Source organism: Lipotes vexillifer, unplaced genomic scaffold (assembly GCF_000442215.2).
Source record: "Lipotes vexillifer unplaced genomic scaffold, Lipotes_vexillifer_v1.1 scaffold917, whole genome shotgun sequence".
Classification (NCBI taxonomy): Eukaryota; Metazoa; Chordata; class Mammalia; order Artiodactyla; family Lipotidae; genus Lipotes; species Lipotes vexillifer.
Genome location: NW_006795104.1, coordinates 283,552 through 298,483, shown reverse-complemented (window position 1 = coordinate 298,483; position 14,932 = coordinate 283,552). Strand labels below are relative to the sequence as shown.

Genomic DNA, 14,932 nt, shown 5'->3' with positions numbered 1-14,932 from the left:
TGCAAGGGTTTCTATTCATCAGACTTCGCATTGAATAGTTCTAAGGTCATATAAAGCCAAGGGCTAGGGTCTTTCAGTAGAAGGAAAGAAGAACAAAAGTTTCAGGGCCTGTCCGATGCAGGTCTTGGCAGGAACCACCAAACACCCTTCAGAGATGCTGCTGCTTTGCTGAGGGTAGACCGGTCATAGGGCAGACTCTGATTAGAGCAAAAGCAAGTGGTAAGAAAGCAGTCACCAAGTTTTCTTAGAGTTTAGTTTTGGGGCAAGAGGCCAGCATAGGCAGTTGGTGCTAATTCTGTGAGTAGAGTAGAGGAAAGGTGTAGGCAGTGACCACCACTCAAGGAGCATGTGGTTCCACACACAGGCCATGCTGCTTCTGGCCTCCTTGCACTTACTCACATCATCCTCCTGGTCATTTCTCCTGGAGAATTCAAGTGCCTCCTTTAAGACTCAGCTAAAGGGTCATTTTTTCATTGCCTCCTTGAAACCTCAGCTGCATCTCTGATGGAGATCTCTGTTCCTCTTTTGTTTCCTATAGCTCCCAGCACATGCCTTAAGTCTTACATCATGTAAATTGAAAAGATCTACTACAAATTGTACATCTTCCTATAGGACTAAAAGTGCTTAGAAGACAGGGATCATGTCCTATTTCTCTTTATATTTCCAGTGTTAAGCAGTGTCTGTCAATTAAGAGAATCGAAGTTCTGATGGCTAAGGAACCACCATTCCCAAATATCTCCCTCAAAGTCAGGGTATGAGAACTGATGTGGGTAGCTCTCCACTGGCTTGTAGATGTTGCTGGTTGTAAGGAAGTCTCAGAGTGCCTTCAAAAGTTCCAGGTTATAGGAAATATCACCTTCACAAGCAAAAACCAAATATTATTGTTTGTGTCATTACAGAAATTATCTGTTTGCTGGAGACCAGTTACTTTACAGATGGACAGCTAATTAATTAATTATGTAATACTGGTAAGGATCTGCAAAGAGAAGTATAAGAGACATGGAGAAGATTTAGTGCCCAGTGAAAATAAGGTAGCTATACCTCCATTTCTTCCTCATGAAATCCTAGACTATCAGTGCAGAAAGGGACCATTGAGGGTATCTACTTCCTTATGATTTCGGTTATCCATTGCTGTGTAGCAAAACTACCCCAAACTTAGTGGTTTAAAACAACAACATTTTACTCTGCTTCACAGTTCTGTGGGGCAGGAACTCAGGCAGGGTCAGCTAATTCTTCTGTTCCTAGTGGCATCAACATAATTCACTCAGTGGTATTCAGTTGGTGGACAGATTGGTCTGGAGGGTCCAAGAAGGGTTCATTTTATGATTTTATGAATGGGGTCTGGATGGGGTCTAGGTATGTCTGGAAGGCTGAGTGTAGCTGGGACTGTTGACAGAGATGTTTTCCATCACGGTAGCCTCGGGGTAGTTGGGCTTCTTACATGGTGATTCGGGATTCCAAGAACAAGTCTTATATAGCAAGAAGCGGAAGTTGCATCTCCTTTGGTTACCTAGCCTCAGAAATCACATAGTGATTCCTTTCCTACTTTATATTAGTTGAGGCAGTCACTGCCCAGATTCAAGGGGAGGGGATATGGAGTCTACTCAGCAGGAGTGGTATCAAAGAATCCACAGTTCAGCTTCCAAACTGCCATACTCATTTTATAGATAGGTAAACTATTTTCCCAAAGGCACCACGCAAACTACTAAGTGGCGTAGTTGAGAAACAAAACTCAAGCCTAATGATTTCTATAGCAAAGGTGAGAATATTGTGAGACGCTGTGGATAGACTTCTTCTATGTCAGCTTACTCTTTGTTGTTTTTTTGATAAGGGGAAAAAGCTTTAGCTAAAGCTACCGGAAAGAACAGATACAAACAAGTTATTTTCCCTATAGATTTTTTTTTTTTTTAGAATAATGGTCAAAATTTAGAGCTATCCTCAGAAATGGAAATTAAGGCAGTAGTGCTCGCCACTCACAGTATTATGCTTATATTTATTAAGAAGCCCTGTGTAAAATGCTGACTTTTAGAGCTGGCTGGAGGGAGCAATGTGGTAGAAAGATGGTTTTTCTTCAGGGACTGAAAGGGAATGTGTCAAGGTGTCACCTGAAGTTCAAATTATCCATTTAATTCTGTTTTAAGTTAAAGATTATGTAGTCGGGAAAAATCTAGACAATATCTTACTGAAGTTCTGTTTAGGAAATGATGGTAAATGCTGTTAATTGGTCCCCAGTGTCCATTCTCCTTTTCTTCTCCTGAGTAATAGAATCCTCTGCTTCAAATTTCTCAGAACATTTGGTCAGATGCAGTTAAATGGCTATATTTCCCAACCTCTTTTGCAGTAAAAGAATGGCCACTTGGCTAAGGTCTTACCAGAGAAATGTAAGTGGAAGTGATGTACAACTTCCACATCATTTCCTCAGAAGGAAGTTATTTGCCCCCCATTTCTTGTCCTCTTTCCTTCTGACAGGCTGGTGAATCAGTATATGAGGACACACCCTGGGAAAATGACCGAGGAATAAGATAGAAGGAGCCTGAGTCTGTGGATAAGCCCATGGAACAGGTCCATGAATCCTTCTTGGAATGTGCATTCTTTCTGAACTGTGACATGAGAAAGAAAGAAATTTCCTACTTGTTTGAGTTACTGTATTCAGGGGTCTCTTTATCAAAGCAGGTTAACTTCTAGCCTACCTATTACAGAAATGGAAAACCTTAGGGATATAAGCTTCCAACACAGGTGTTTCCCATCTCTGTTAGTTGAAATTACAACTTTGGAAGAGAAGACATGGGCACAGGAATGAGGGACCTCTCTTGTTAAGACAAAGCACAGCACAAAGTTTGAGCCTCACAAAGAGCATCTCTAATTGGAAAGGAGTGTCAGACAACCCTGGTTCAGCCTGATTCTGCCCCCTTGTTCCTCTTTTCTGTTAGGATGCTTCCACTTCAGTCATGGATAATACCATTGTCCTGGTCCTGAGGAAATGTTGCTTGGTTATTATAGGGGTTCCTAGGACTCAGTGGATGGAGAGGGAAGGTCACTCATGACAAGCCCCTGGAAACCCACAAGATTGCCCTGGTTGCAGCACTAGAGATCATACTGGCTAAGTAGGGGCTGTTGAGAAGACTGTTATGTATCCTAGACTTCAGAGAACACTTTTTTCTTTTCTTTTCTTTTCTTTTTCTGAGGAAAAATAGATAAAATTCTTCGACTAGCTGACTCCATAAGAGAATATTAATTTGAGAGAGAAGGGAAGCTCTAAAATATAAAATTCTGACCACATAGGCATGAATGATCCCCATGAGGAAGAAATGAGACCTTAGGTAACTAGGCTGTGGATTTTGGTGTGAAACAAGTTGGAAGGTGAGGTATATAGCCAAGTTTTGAACACAATAGAGCTTCACAAATCTGTGAGAACAGTAGCAGAAGGACTTGAAGCCCAGAATGCATTAAGGTTGTAAAAAAAATACAGAGAGCAACAAAAAAGAGCTATTGGAACCAGGCTTAGAGTACGAAGAGGAAGAATGAAGAGACAAGCTCAGAGCTGGGGCAGATGGTGAGACAGATCATAGAAACAACACAGTATTATTCACCTCTTAGTCTGTGTTCCCTGGTGAGAAAAAGGATCTGTGCATTGGAAATGGTAGAGGTAATATGGTTAACAAGAATTTGACATCTTAGCTAAGTGAGACCTGAAAGAGATATAGCATTTTTTAAAGTAACATTTTAAATAGCTGCAAAGATGATAAAGGTCATTACTGGGCTTATGTATGTCATCAAGGAACAACAGATGGTAATACTTGGGGAGAGATGGTACATTGAAGAAAAGAATAGAAAATGCCTCAGTTATCCAAAAAGGACCAAAAGTGGGTTCCAGAATGTACCTAAATTACTGTTCATTCTGTTTCTCAGACCAGTCCTCCCTTGTCTACTCTACTCTTCTTCTCTTGAAGAAATGTGTCTTTCCACATCAGGGGAAGGGGAATGATTGTAAAACTGGCCAGGTGCTGTAGCTGGGTTTCACAAGCCTAAGCTATGAAGGAGGAATTAGTGTCTAAGACAACCCAGTGCCACAAGTACTGAAAGGGCAGTCAAGACAAATTCATTTGAAGAAGCTGATATTTTAATATTGGAGAAACAGGTATAAGGATGAAAAGGGACCAAAGGAAGAAATGGAGGTAGAGGTCACAGAGCCATATGAGTGCTTGTTTGACATCAGGTTAGAATGAGGACAGATCTGGAGTTGGCATGAGAGATGAGTTCAAGGGGATTGAAAAAAAGAAAAAGAAAAAAAACCCCAAACCACAAACAAAACAACAACACCCTCTTCCCCCAAATAAAGAACTACTACTAGTGGGCAATACTAGCTTGGTCTTTATGCAGTTGAGTGTGTGGCACATAGGTGGCTCAGGCCAAGGGTCAAGGGAGACATCACATGGAATTCAGTTTGGTGAATTCTTAGCTGGTTAAATAGACACACTTAATGTAAAGATGAATTAACTAGTTAAGGAATGAATGTCAGCCTAGGTAATGTCTCTAGTTGAATGTCTGGACCTGTCATGTTGAATAATTTTTATCAGTGATTTAAATGGATGCATGAAAAGCATATATATTAAAACTGCAACTTAAGAAAAAAAAATGTTATGAAGAACCTAGGGGTAAAACAGGAATAAAGACAGAGACCTACTGGAGAACAGACTTGAGGATATGGGGAGGGGGAAGGGTGAGGTGTGTTAGGGCGAGAGAGAGACATGGACATATATATACTAACAAACGTAAGGTAGATAGCCAGTGGGAAGCAGCCGCATGGCACAGGGAAACCGGCTCGGTTCTTTGTGGCTGTCTGGAGGGGTGGGATAGGGAGGGTGGGAGGGAGGGAGACAAAGAGGGAAGAGATATGGGAACATATATATATGTATAACTGACTCACTCTGTTATAAAGCAGAAACTAACACACCATTGTAAAGCAATTATACCCCAATAAAGATGTTAAAAAAAAAAAACAAAAAAAAACTGCAGGTGAAAAAATATAGGAAGAACAATGGGGTTGTTGGATGGAGGATTCAAGATTTTGTAAGACTCAAAAAAACCTCAATGATCTGGGTCATTGATTCAAAGATAACAGCAATGGGGTTTTTAGGAAGGATAAATGTTGAGTTGATAACTTAAAAACAAAATAAATAAAATTTTCCACACCAAAAGAGTAAAAGGAAACAGATAAAAGGTATATTAATGATATATTTTATGTAACCTAATAAATTCAAAATATTATTTCAATATAAAATCAATCAATATAAAATTTTTTGAGATATTTTTCCTTTTTTTCTTTTCTTTCTTTCTTTCTTTTTTCTTTTTTTTAACTAAATCTTTACTCTTAAGTGTGTATTTTACACTTACAGCACATTTCATTTTGGACTGGCCGCATTTCAAGTACTCAGCCACTCAGGCTACTGGCTACCATATTGAACAGCATGGGTCTAGAAGGATATTGGTCATAAACTATGGACGTTGAAGATCACAACCATGATGTTGAAACCTTTGGAAATAGGTAATAAGGAATGGATAAAGAACCTGGAGATGTTTAAAAAGGACCTGAACACTACATTTGAATACTGAAAGGGGTGTGACATGGAGAAAGGGTTTCATCGTCTTTTCTTTTGCAGCTAAGAGGTTAAAACTAAGGAGCAATGGATGAAAATTATTAGGGACGCAGATACAGACTTCCATAAAAATGGAACTTTCTAGTAATTAGAGGTGTGCAAAATGAGATTAACTTTAATTCGACGAACATATATTGAGCTCCATTCAAGGTATTCTGTTCGATGTCAAGGTTACCATGGCAAATAAGAGAATTACTTCCCTCAAAGAGTTGGTGACAGTTTAATGACTAACTTTAATATAATCTGTAAAGTTCTTATTACTAACGTGCTGATAAGGGAGGGTTGCTGGAAGTGTTCAGGCCGACTTAGAATTGTATCCCCTTGTAGAGAGGATTTCTGCAAATGACTGAGGCATTGTACTTTGCCAGTGGATCTCAAACTTTTTTGTGAATCACAGTTAGAAATACCTTCATAACACAATCCAGTGCACCCCATGATGAAAGAGAGCTTCATGAAATACTATTACCTTTACATGTGTGATATACCTTGATGTTTTGTATTCTAGTATAGCCTAGTCTATTTCATTAGAAATGTCCTCGTCACAACCCACTAAATTGACTTATTAATGGGTTGCTACTTCAGTTAGAGGAACTTTTAGTTAAATATCTGTAGAGGTCTGTTATAATTGAATGCTTGTACCTTTTTACCTTTAAGGGTTTTATGGCTCTAAACACTGTTCTTTGCATGGATTGTAATTGCCAGTTGAATTGGAGCCAGGAACTTGACTGCCCTAATAAATCTAGGCTGGGTGGCACAGAAAAGACATACCATAACTGTTTATTGAGGAATAAGTAAACTCCTTTGTAAAAAAACAGAGTTCTTTGATGGTGTGATAAGATAGCTCTTGATCAAATAGGACAACACAGGGGCAGGTATGGGTATTGATATAAGACTATTGACATAGACTAGGAAGACAACTTAGAGTTTACCATGAGACCTAGTCAGACTGATGGTTCAAACTTATATTTCAGGGTCGCCCAGTTATACGTGACTTCAGTTTCCTGGAGCTCTGTCAAATATTCTCCATAAGCTCTTACCTTTAGGTGTTCGTAAAATCTCCATAAGTCTGTTGACTTAGCGTGTGTTAAGTGTATGGCTAAGAGTTAAAAGTGGAAGGTTTGGACACAGGGAAGGAAGGAAGTGGGATGAGATCATGGGTGTGGCTATGGTTCAGGGTGACAGGGCAGCATGGAGTTCACCGACTATGTGGGGAGAGATGGGAAAATGTGAGACCCTAACTCCGAGTTGGAGGGTGTGAGGTTAAAAACAGTTTGGAAACTTTCTGAAGGGCAAAAGAGGGGATTGGGGTGAGAGGGAGTGTGGGGCTAATCATGAATATTAGCCTCTGGCTCCAGTGTTGAGGGTGCTACATTCCCAAACACACTTATGGATGCTGTGGTACCTGAAATTCCTTTGGATTATGTCTTCTCCCAAGTGTCCTACTAACATACAGATATTCTCGGGAAAGTGAAACATCCAGTGATGAACATTATTTAGGTTGTAAACATGCTTTAGATTCAGTTCTTTCCACCAAAGGGAGGGACTCTAGAAATAGGATAACACTGGATCTGAGGGGAAAAGAGGCAGCAAGAAGAGGAAAAGGTGAAAAAAAAAAAAAAAGGCATGTGATGGGTAAGGAGGTTACTAATGCCAAAGAAATATTTCACAGGTTTTCTGACCTGTCCTCCTCTTCCTTCAAACAACCTCTCTGATCTTTCTAGGTTACCAATGTTACATTTGGTGTCAATAATTCTCTGCCTTTCTCCATATGCACACACCCACAAAACACATTATCGGCTTTCTTTGTAGGGTCAGACTATATATTACCGTGCGACTTGCCTTATTCACTTAATATACTATGGACAAGCCTCCAGGTCAATGCATATAGTTTTAACTCATTTTAATTAGGTGTGTAATGTTAAAAAAATGGAAGCATTGTAATTTACTGAGTTTCTCTACTATTAATGGCCATTTGGGCTCTTCTAGGTGTGAGCCACTATCTTTTGAATGATGGTTTCCACAAACATTTTTCAAAATGTAAAAACTATTACATTGTAGGTCCCTCTAAAATTAGAACATCACTGAATCTGAGTTTATTAAAAAGTTTCCAGACTTTGTAATTGCTTCCTTAAATTGGAGGTGCTAATAGCATTTCAATGGGAACAAGAAGCTGATGATAGGAGGATCTAGGACAGTGTTTCTTTCTTGCTTTTTTTTTTTTTCTCAAATTTTTATTAAATCTTTTTTATTCAGTTTTAAGATCACAGTTAAAGTACTTTAGCATGTTATAGCTTTACAGAGGTATAATTGAAGTATAATAAACGAAACATATTTAAACATACAATTTGATAATATTGAAACCATCACCACAATAAAGATAATGAATACATTCATCATCCTCTAAACTTCCTTGTGTCCCTATTTTATTTCTCCTTCGGGCTCTTCCCTGCCCACTCCTTGCACCTCACTAGCAATCTCTGATTTGTTTTATGTCATGATAGTTTACATTTTCTATAGATTTATAAAAATGGGATCATACTGGGTATACTCTTCTTGTCTGGTTTCTTTCACTTAGCATAATTATTCTGAGATTCATCCGTATGGTTGCAGGTATCAATAGTTGATTGCTTTTCATTGTTGAGTGGCATTTCATTGTATGGATATGCCACAATTTGTTTATCCATTTACCTATTGATGAATATTTGAATTGTTGCAGTTTTTGGCTATACAAAAAATGCTGCATGAATACTCATGTCAAGTTGCTGTGTGGACATATCTCCTTGGTAAATTCATAGAAGTGGAATGGCTGGATCACATGGTAGGTGTATGCTTCAATTTTTAAGAAACTGTTCTACTTTTCCAAAGTGGTTGTATCATTTTACTCTCCTACCAGCAGTGTATGAGAGTTCCAGTTGCTCCATATTCTCGCCAGCACTTGATGTGGTGAGTCTTTTTAATTTTAGCCATTCTAAAATTACAATGAGATGTAGGTATCTCATTGTAGTTTTAATTTGCATTTCCCCAATGACTAATGATGTTGGGCATCTTCTCATGTGCTTATTTGCCACCTGTATACCTTCTTTGGTAAAGTGTAGGTTGAAATCATTTGCACACTTTTAAAATTGTTTATTATTATTAAGTTTTGAGAGTTCTTCATAAACTCCCCACAAGCTCTTTATTAGATATATGATTTGCAAATATGTCTCCCAGTTTTGGGCTTTTATTTTCATTCTCTTAAAAGCATGTTTTGAAGAGCAGAAATTATTAATTTTTATAAAATCCAATTTATCCATTTTTCCTTTTATACATTGTGCTTTATTTCTAAGTATTTTATATTTTATGCTATTATAATTAGTATTATTTAAAAAATTTAATTCCTTATTTTTTTGTTGCTAGTATATGATACAATTAATTTGTAAACGTTTAACTTGTATCCTGCAAACTTGATAATTCACTTATTAATATGAATAGCTTTTTTTGTAGATTCTATTGGATTTTCTACGTAGGAGATCATGTCGTTTGTTTATAAAGGTAGTTTGATTCTCCTTTTCCAATATGGATGGTTTTTATTTATATTTCTTGACTTATTGCACCCACTAGAATCTCTAGCAGAATGTTGAATAGAAATGGTGAAAGTGGATATCCTTGTCTCCTTCTTGATATTTGGGAAAGAGCATTCTGTCTTCTACTTTTAAGCATTATGTTAGCTGTAGGGTTCTTTTGTAGATTCTATTTATCAACTGAGGATATTACCTTTTATTTCTAGTTTGCCAAGAGTTTTCAGGAATAGATATTGGACTTGGTCAAATACTTTTTCTGTGTCTTTTGAAATGGTGATATAATTTTAGCTCTTTAGTCTGCAAATATGGTAAATTTCATTGATTGATTTTTAAATATTAAGCTAAAATTCATTTGCTTGATCATGATGTTTTTGGATATATGGTGTTTTGTTGGATTCAGTTTGATGAAATTTTGTTTAGAATTTTAGTAGTTATATTCATGAGGGATATTGCTTTGTTGTTTTCTTTTCCTGTAATGTCTTTGTCTGATTTTGGTATCAAGGCAATGCTGGGCTCACGGAATGAGTTGGAAAGTGTTCCTTCCTCTTCATTTTCCTGGTGTATTTTGGTACTATTCATTTTCTGGTCTTATTTTTCCTTAATTACTTTGTGGAATTCACCAGTGAAGCCATTTGGGCCTGGAGTTTTCTTATAGGAAGATTTTAAATTATAAATTTAACTTCTGAAATAGATACAGGACTATTCAGGTAACCTATTGCTTCTATAGTGAGCTTTGTTAGCTTTTATCTCTCAGTTCATTTAAATTGCCAGCTTTATCTGCATAGCGTTGTTCACAATATTTTCTTATTATTCCTTTAATATCCATAGACTCTCCAGTGTTGTCATTTCTTTCATTCCTGTTATTGATAATTTGTGTCTTCTCTCTTTCATTCCTGGTCAGTCTGGCTAGAGCTTTATCAATTTTACTCATCTTCTCAAAGAATCAGCTTTTGGTTTTCGTAGATTTTCTCTCTTGTTTTTCTGATTTTTGTTTTATTGCATTGTTTTCCATTCCTCTCTCCTGTTTACTTTGTGTTTCATTTGTTCTCCTTTTTCTGGTTTCTTAAGGTGGAAATTGAGGTCATTGGTTAGAAACCTTTCTTCTTTTCAGGTATTTAGTGCTATAGAGTTCCTCCTAAATACCTGAAGATGCTTTAGTGGCATCCCGCAAATTCATTTTCTAAAAAATTGGTTTAACTTCTGCCTTTTTTTCCAGCTTTATTGAGCATAAATTGTGATATGTGGTATTTTCAATTTCCCTTCTGAATGTTTCTTTGACCCTGTTCCCTTTTATCTTTTCTTTCCCTGCCCTCAGGTAGTTTCATTACCTGCATGTGCTAATCAGTACTTTGCTGAATATTTAAGAGGGACTCTCTGCAGACCTCTGGGGTGCTCTCTCACTACATCACTCTCTTCCCTGCTACTCTGTCCTTGTGAACTCTGCCCTCCTTGATTTCCCTGGACTCTCAGCTATATGTTGTTAACTCAGGGAGTTGGACTGTGCCTGGGTTCCCTCACCCTGAGCCACAGCCTTCATTGTCTTGTGTCCACTGTCCTGAAAATTGTTGTTTCAGGTGTTTTGTTCAGTGTGTTGTTGGTTTGACTGGGAGGTTAAATGTTCCCTATAACTCCATCTTAGTCAGAAGCAGAAACTGGCAGTATTTCTGTTTCTGTTTTAATAACCCAGTATTGAATGTTAAAATCAATTTATTGTGTTATTACAAGCACTAGAAAATGAAATCGTATAAAATAGAAAACAAAATATCATTGTATTCTATGCATTAAGAGAAAGTAAGTTTTGTTTAGTGAAACGGTTTTTTAGTTATATGCATATGTGTATGTGTGCCTTGGATTGTTATATAAAAGGCATTTCTTTCTGTAGGCCATGGTGAAAATAGTTTGAGAAACATTGTTCTAGGTACATCATGGTCCAGTACAGGCAAGAGTCTGCAATACTTAGTCTCCATCTCTGCCTTGAAGAGTTCATATGATCTAGGGAAAATTATCTCTGTTTTATTTTGTCCACCTGAAAAATGTTTACTATCACCTACAAAGCCATGGTCTGAGAATCCACGATATCTCTGTGAAATACCTTGTAGGTCTTAAACTGAGATAGATTCATAATTCTATGGGTTGAGAAACAGTTACTGATTGCCCAGTGTGTTTCAGGCACTGTGCATGGAAATGTTGAGGTACCAGCCTGAACCAGAGGGAAGCCTTCCCTGACCTAGTGCCAGAACATACCTGGCCACTAGAGAAGGCAGAAAAGTCAGGCTTCAAGAAATGCTGTGAGTTTTCACAGCACAGGGAAGATTGTGGAGACAGGAAGGAAGGTGTCCAGGGACGATCATTCAGATAGACTTGCAGGGTTAGAGGTTAAGAAAGTGAGAATGTGGGGACTTCCCTGGTGGTCCAGTGGTTAAGAAGAGATATGGGAACATATATATATGTATAACTGACTCACTCTGTTATAAAGCAGAAACTAACACACCATTGTAAAGCAATTATACCCCAATAAAGATGTTAAAAAAAAAAAAAAAAAAAAAAAAGAATCTGCCTTCTTAGTTCCCTGACGTGGGCTCCATCCCTGGTCAGGGAACTAAGATCCCACATGTCCTGGGGCAACTAAGCCCACGTGCCACAACCAGAGAGCAGCCCAGCGAGCTGCAAGGAAGAGCTTGCTTCATTGCATGCAGCAATGAAGATCTGGCCGGTGCCAACTAAGACCCGACGCAGACAAATAAACAAATAAATATTTTTAAAAAAAGAAAAGACAAGAAAAGAAAAACAAAGAAAGTGAGAATGTGGATGGCCTATTTGAGGAATCTCAACTTCAGTTTATTTCTTTAAACACACACACATGTATTTTAATACCCACTACATCCTTGAGATGTGTTAATGAAAAAATAAAGATCCTTGCTTTCATGCAGTTTACATTCTACTGGGAGAGATACAATAAATAGTAAATATAATAAGTAAATGATCTGTTAAAAGATGGTAAGTACTATAGAAGAAACAGGGCAGGAAGGGAAGGGTGGTTAGAAGTGAGGCCGCCAGTTTTAATTTTCAGTGAGAGAAATTCAGTGGGGGCATATTTAGAATCTAAATGTAATAGTATTATATATCTATTATAATACAAATTCTAAAAATATCCCAACATAATTAGAATCTTCTGGTCTGCACACCACTCTAAAACTGTCCTTTGGATGTTGCACTGACAGTTTGCAGCCACTAGGGTGCAAATGGGCCATTTCTGGGAAAAATGGGATGAGAGTGGAGGTGTGAGAGAGAGGTGGGTATTTCTGTATACACTCTTCTCGCAGGTGTTCCGCAGGGGCAGCTCCATTAAGGACACCGGCAAGGCAGGAGGAGGAGTGTTATTGTATGGCCTGGACCAAGACATTTTTGCCCTTGGCTTCCCTACTTTGGCACATCCTCACCCAGCAGGGGCCGAGCATAGAAATGAACTTCAGCCTGGCCATTCAGCATCCAATGCGTGTCACAGCCGAGTGATGATGGAGAGAGGAAGGCCTACTGGCCTTGTCCTCCCGCCCTAAAACGAGATTTTTGGATGCTGCGCAAGGATTCCCGCTTACACTCAGCGCCCAGGGTATGTACGAAAAGCCCCATTAAATGCTCTCAGTTCCCTTGTAATATTTAAGGCGTTGCCGAGATCTGAGCGTTCACTTTGACGTTCGGGGTTCTCGATCCTTCCCACCCCAAGCGTCTTCGGACAGATTGGTGACCATTCTTATCTTTTGGATGAGATCCCATCCCGTCGCCCTTTTTCGCGCGGAGAGCAGCCCGCCTTTTCCCGGGGCGGAAGCTGGGCGAGGACTGGATAGCCGAGCTCGAGTCAGGCAGGGGCGCGCACGCGTCGGGCGCCGCCGGTTGCGCATCTGGAGCCAGAGCGCGCCCCCCGCGCAGTGCCCGGCGCGGCCGCGGCAGTGGGTTGGTGCTCCCAAGCGTGCCGGGCGCTCTCTTCCCGCGCGGGGGCACCAGAGCCTTCGGAAGTGTGAGGCACTGCGGTGCATTTTCCCAGTTCCCTTTTAAATGACTGCGGAAAAACAGACTCTCCGAGCCGCAAATGGGAAGACGGATTCTCAGACAAGGCTTGCGAATGCCCCGCAGCCATCATTTAACTGCACCCGCAGAGCAGTTACGGTTTGTCACCCGACCCTCCCGGATCGCCTCATTTGTCCCTAGTGAGATCCCGAGGCTCTGCCCGCGCCGGGCTTCTCAGTAGCTGGATGTGTGACGTGCTCCGGGCAGCGCGGGCGCAGGGCACGCGTTCGCGCACACCCGCGCACACACGAAAAGGCGCAAGGTACGGCAGGGGAGCAAGGGCTCTGGGTGCCCCGTGTGGGGGTGGGCATCGAGGGGAATGAAGCTAAGATCTGGGAATGGCTTCATCCTGCCAGGTTGAAGGATGAGAAAAAATGACGCGGCGCCACACATCGGACAGGCCAGGGTTGCTGCCGCGCATTTAGGGAACCCAATACGCGTCAGGCGCGCTCCCTTTCCCCCACATGTCTCTGTTTTCCGGGCGTGTGATGCCAGAAAACAGCAGGAAAAAGACCCACTTAGAGAGCTAGAGTTGCGTTTGGAGACTCCCCTTCCTCTGCCAAAGCACAAACGGGAAGACCCTCCAAAAACACCAATCCCCAAATAGATGGCCCGGAATGGGGGCGGTTATCCTTGGTTACCAATGCTGGACACGTTTTGGTGTTTACAATATTTATTTATTTTTAGGATAGCTCGTCCTCCCTTTTAGGCAAGATGGGAAAGGAGAATGCAGCCGGGAGGGAGAAGGGAGGGAGGATTCCTATAATAAGAATCAGCGCATTTTTCAGAGCTGAACCGAGACCGGTTTCCATTTCAAAAAAGGAGACGGCCTCTACTGCGTTATTAGAAGAGACCGTGGTGTGAATTAGGGACTGGGAGGCGTCAGAGCGGAGCAACGGTTCATCCTGGATCTAAATGCACGCACACACAAGCACACACAGGCGCGCGCGTCTATACGGCCGGGCTGTGTGCGGGTGTGCGCGCGTGTGAACTCCCACATGCTGCTGCTGTCTGCTTCTGGCCAGTGGCACCGATGCCTCCCTCCTCTCTGCTCGCCCCCAGATTCCCCTCCTCTCCCTGTTGCTTTTGTCTGGAGGGTGTTATGGGTTTGTGTGTGTATGAGCGTGTGTGTTTTTGGATTTCAGACTAATTTTCTGGAGTTTCTGCCCCTGCTCTGCGTCAGCCCTCACGTCACTTCACCAGCAGTAGCAGAGGCGGCGGCGGCGGCGGCGGCTCCCGGAATTGGGCTGGAGCAGGAGCCTCGCTCGCTCCTTCGCTCGCGCTCTCCGAGCCCCGTGCCCAGCGGCAGGAGGAGCCTGGACCCAGGCGCCGCCGGCGGGCGGTAGGTGCCAGAGCCCGGGTGAGCAGCGCGGACAGTGCCCTCCGTCGTCTAGGCCCTCACTGTCCCCCCGCTGGGGCGGCCGCGGCGGCTTCCCAGGTGGGACGCGCCGCGCCACCTGCCCGCGCCCCCTGCGCCCAGGGGCCGTGGCGGATTCTGCAGCATCATTCGGGAGCCCCGTCGCGGAACCATCGTCCCTGGCAGTCTCCGCGTCTCCCTTTAAAGGGTCCCACCCCTGGTCCGTGTCATGGAATCCTGTCGCGGGGACCCTTGCCCTATTTCCCCTCCCTCAACCTCAGGCTCAGGGAAAG

The 14,932-nt window shown here is 41.4% G+C and overlaps 1 protein-coding gene across 1 annotated transcript in view; it reads left to right on the top strand.

Moving 5' to 3' along the window:
• The first annotated feature begins 14,470 nt into the window (after window positions 1-14,470).
• Window positions 14,471-14,932, top strand: part of LOC103069787 (BDNF/NT-3 growth factors receptor) — a 221,936-nt gene continuing 221,474 nt past the window's right edge. The window contains exon 1 of the mRNA XM_007467429.1: window positions 14,471-14,642. The gene's annotated coding sequence lies outside the window, so the exon portion shown is untranslated. The remainder of the gene's footprint in view (window positions 14,643-14,932) is intronic.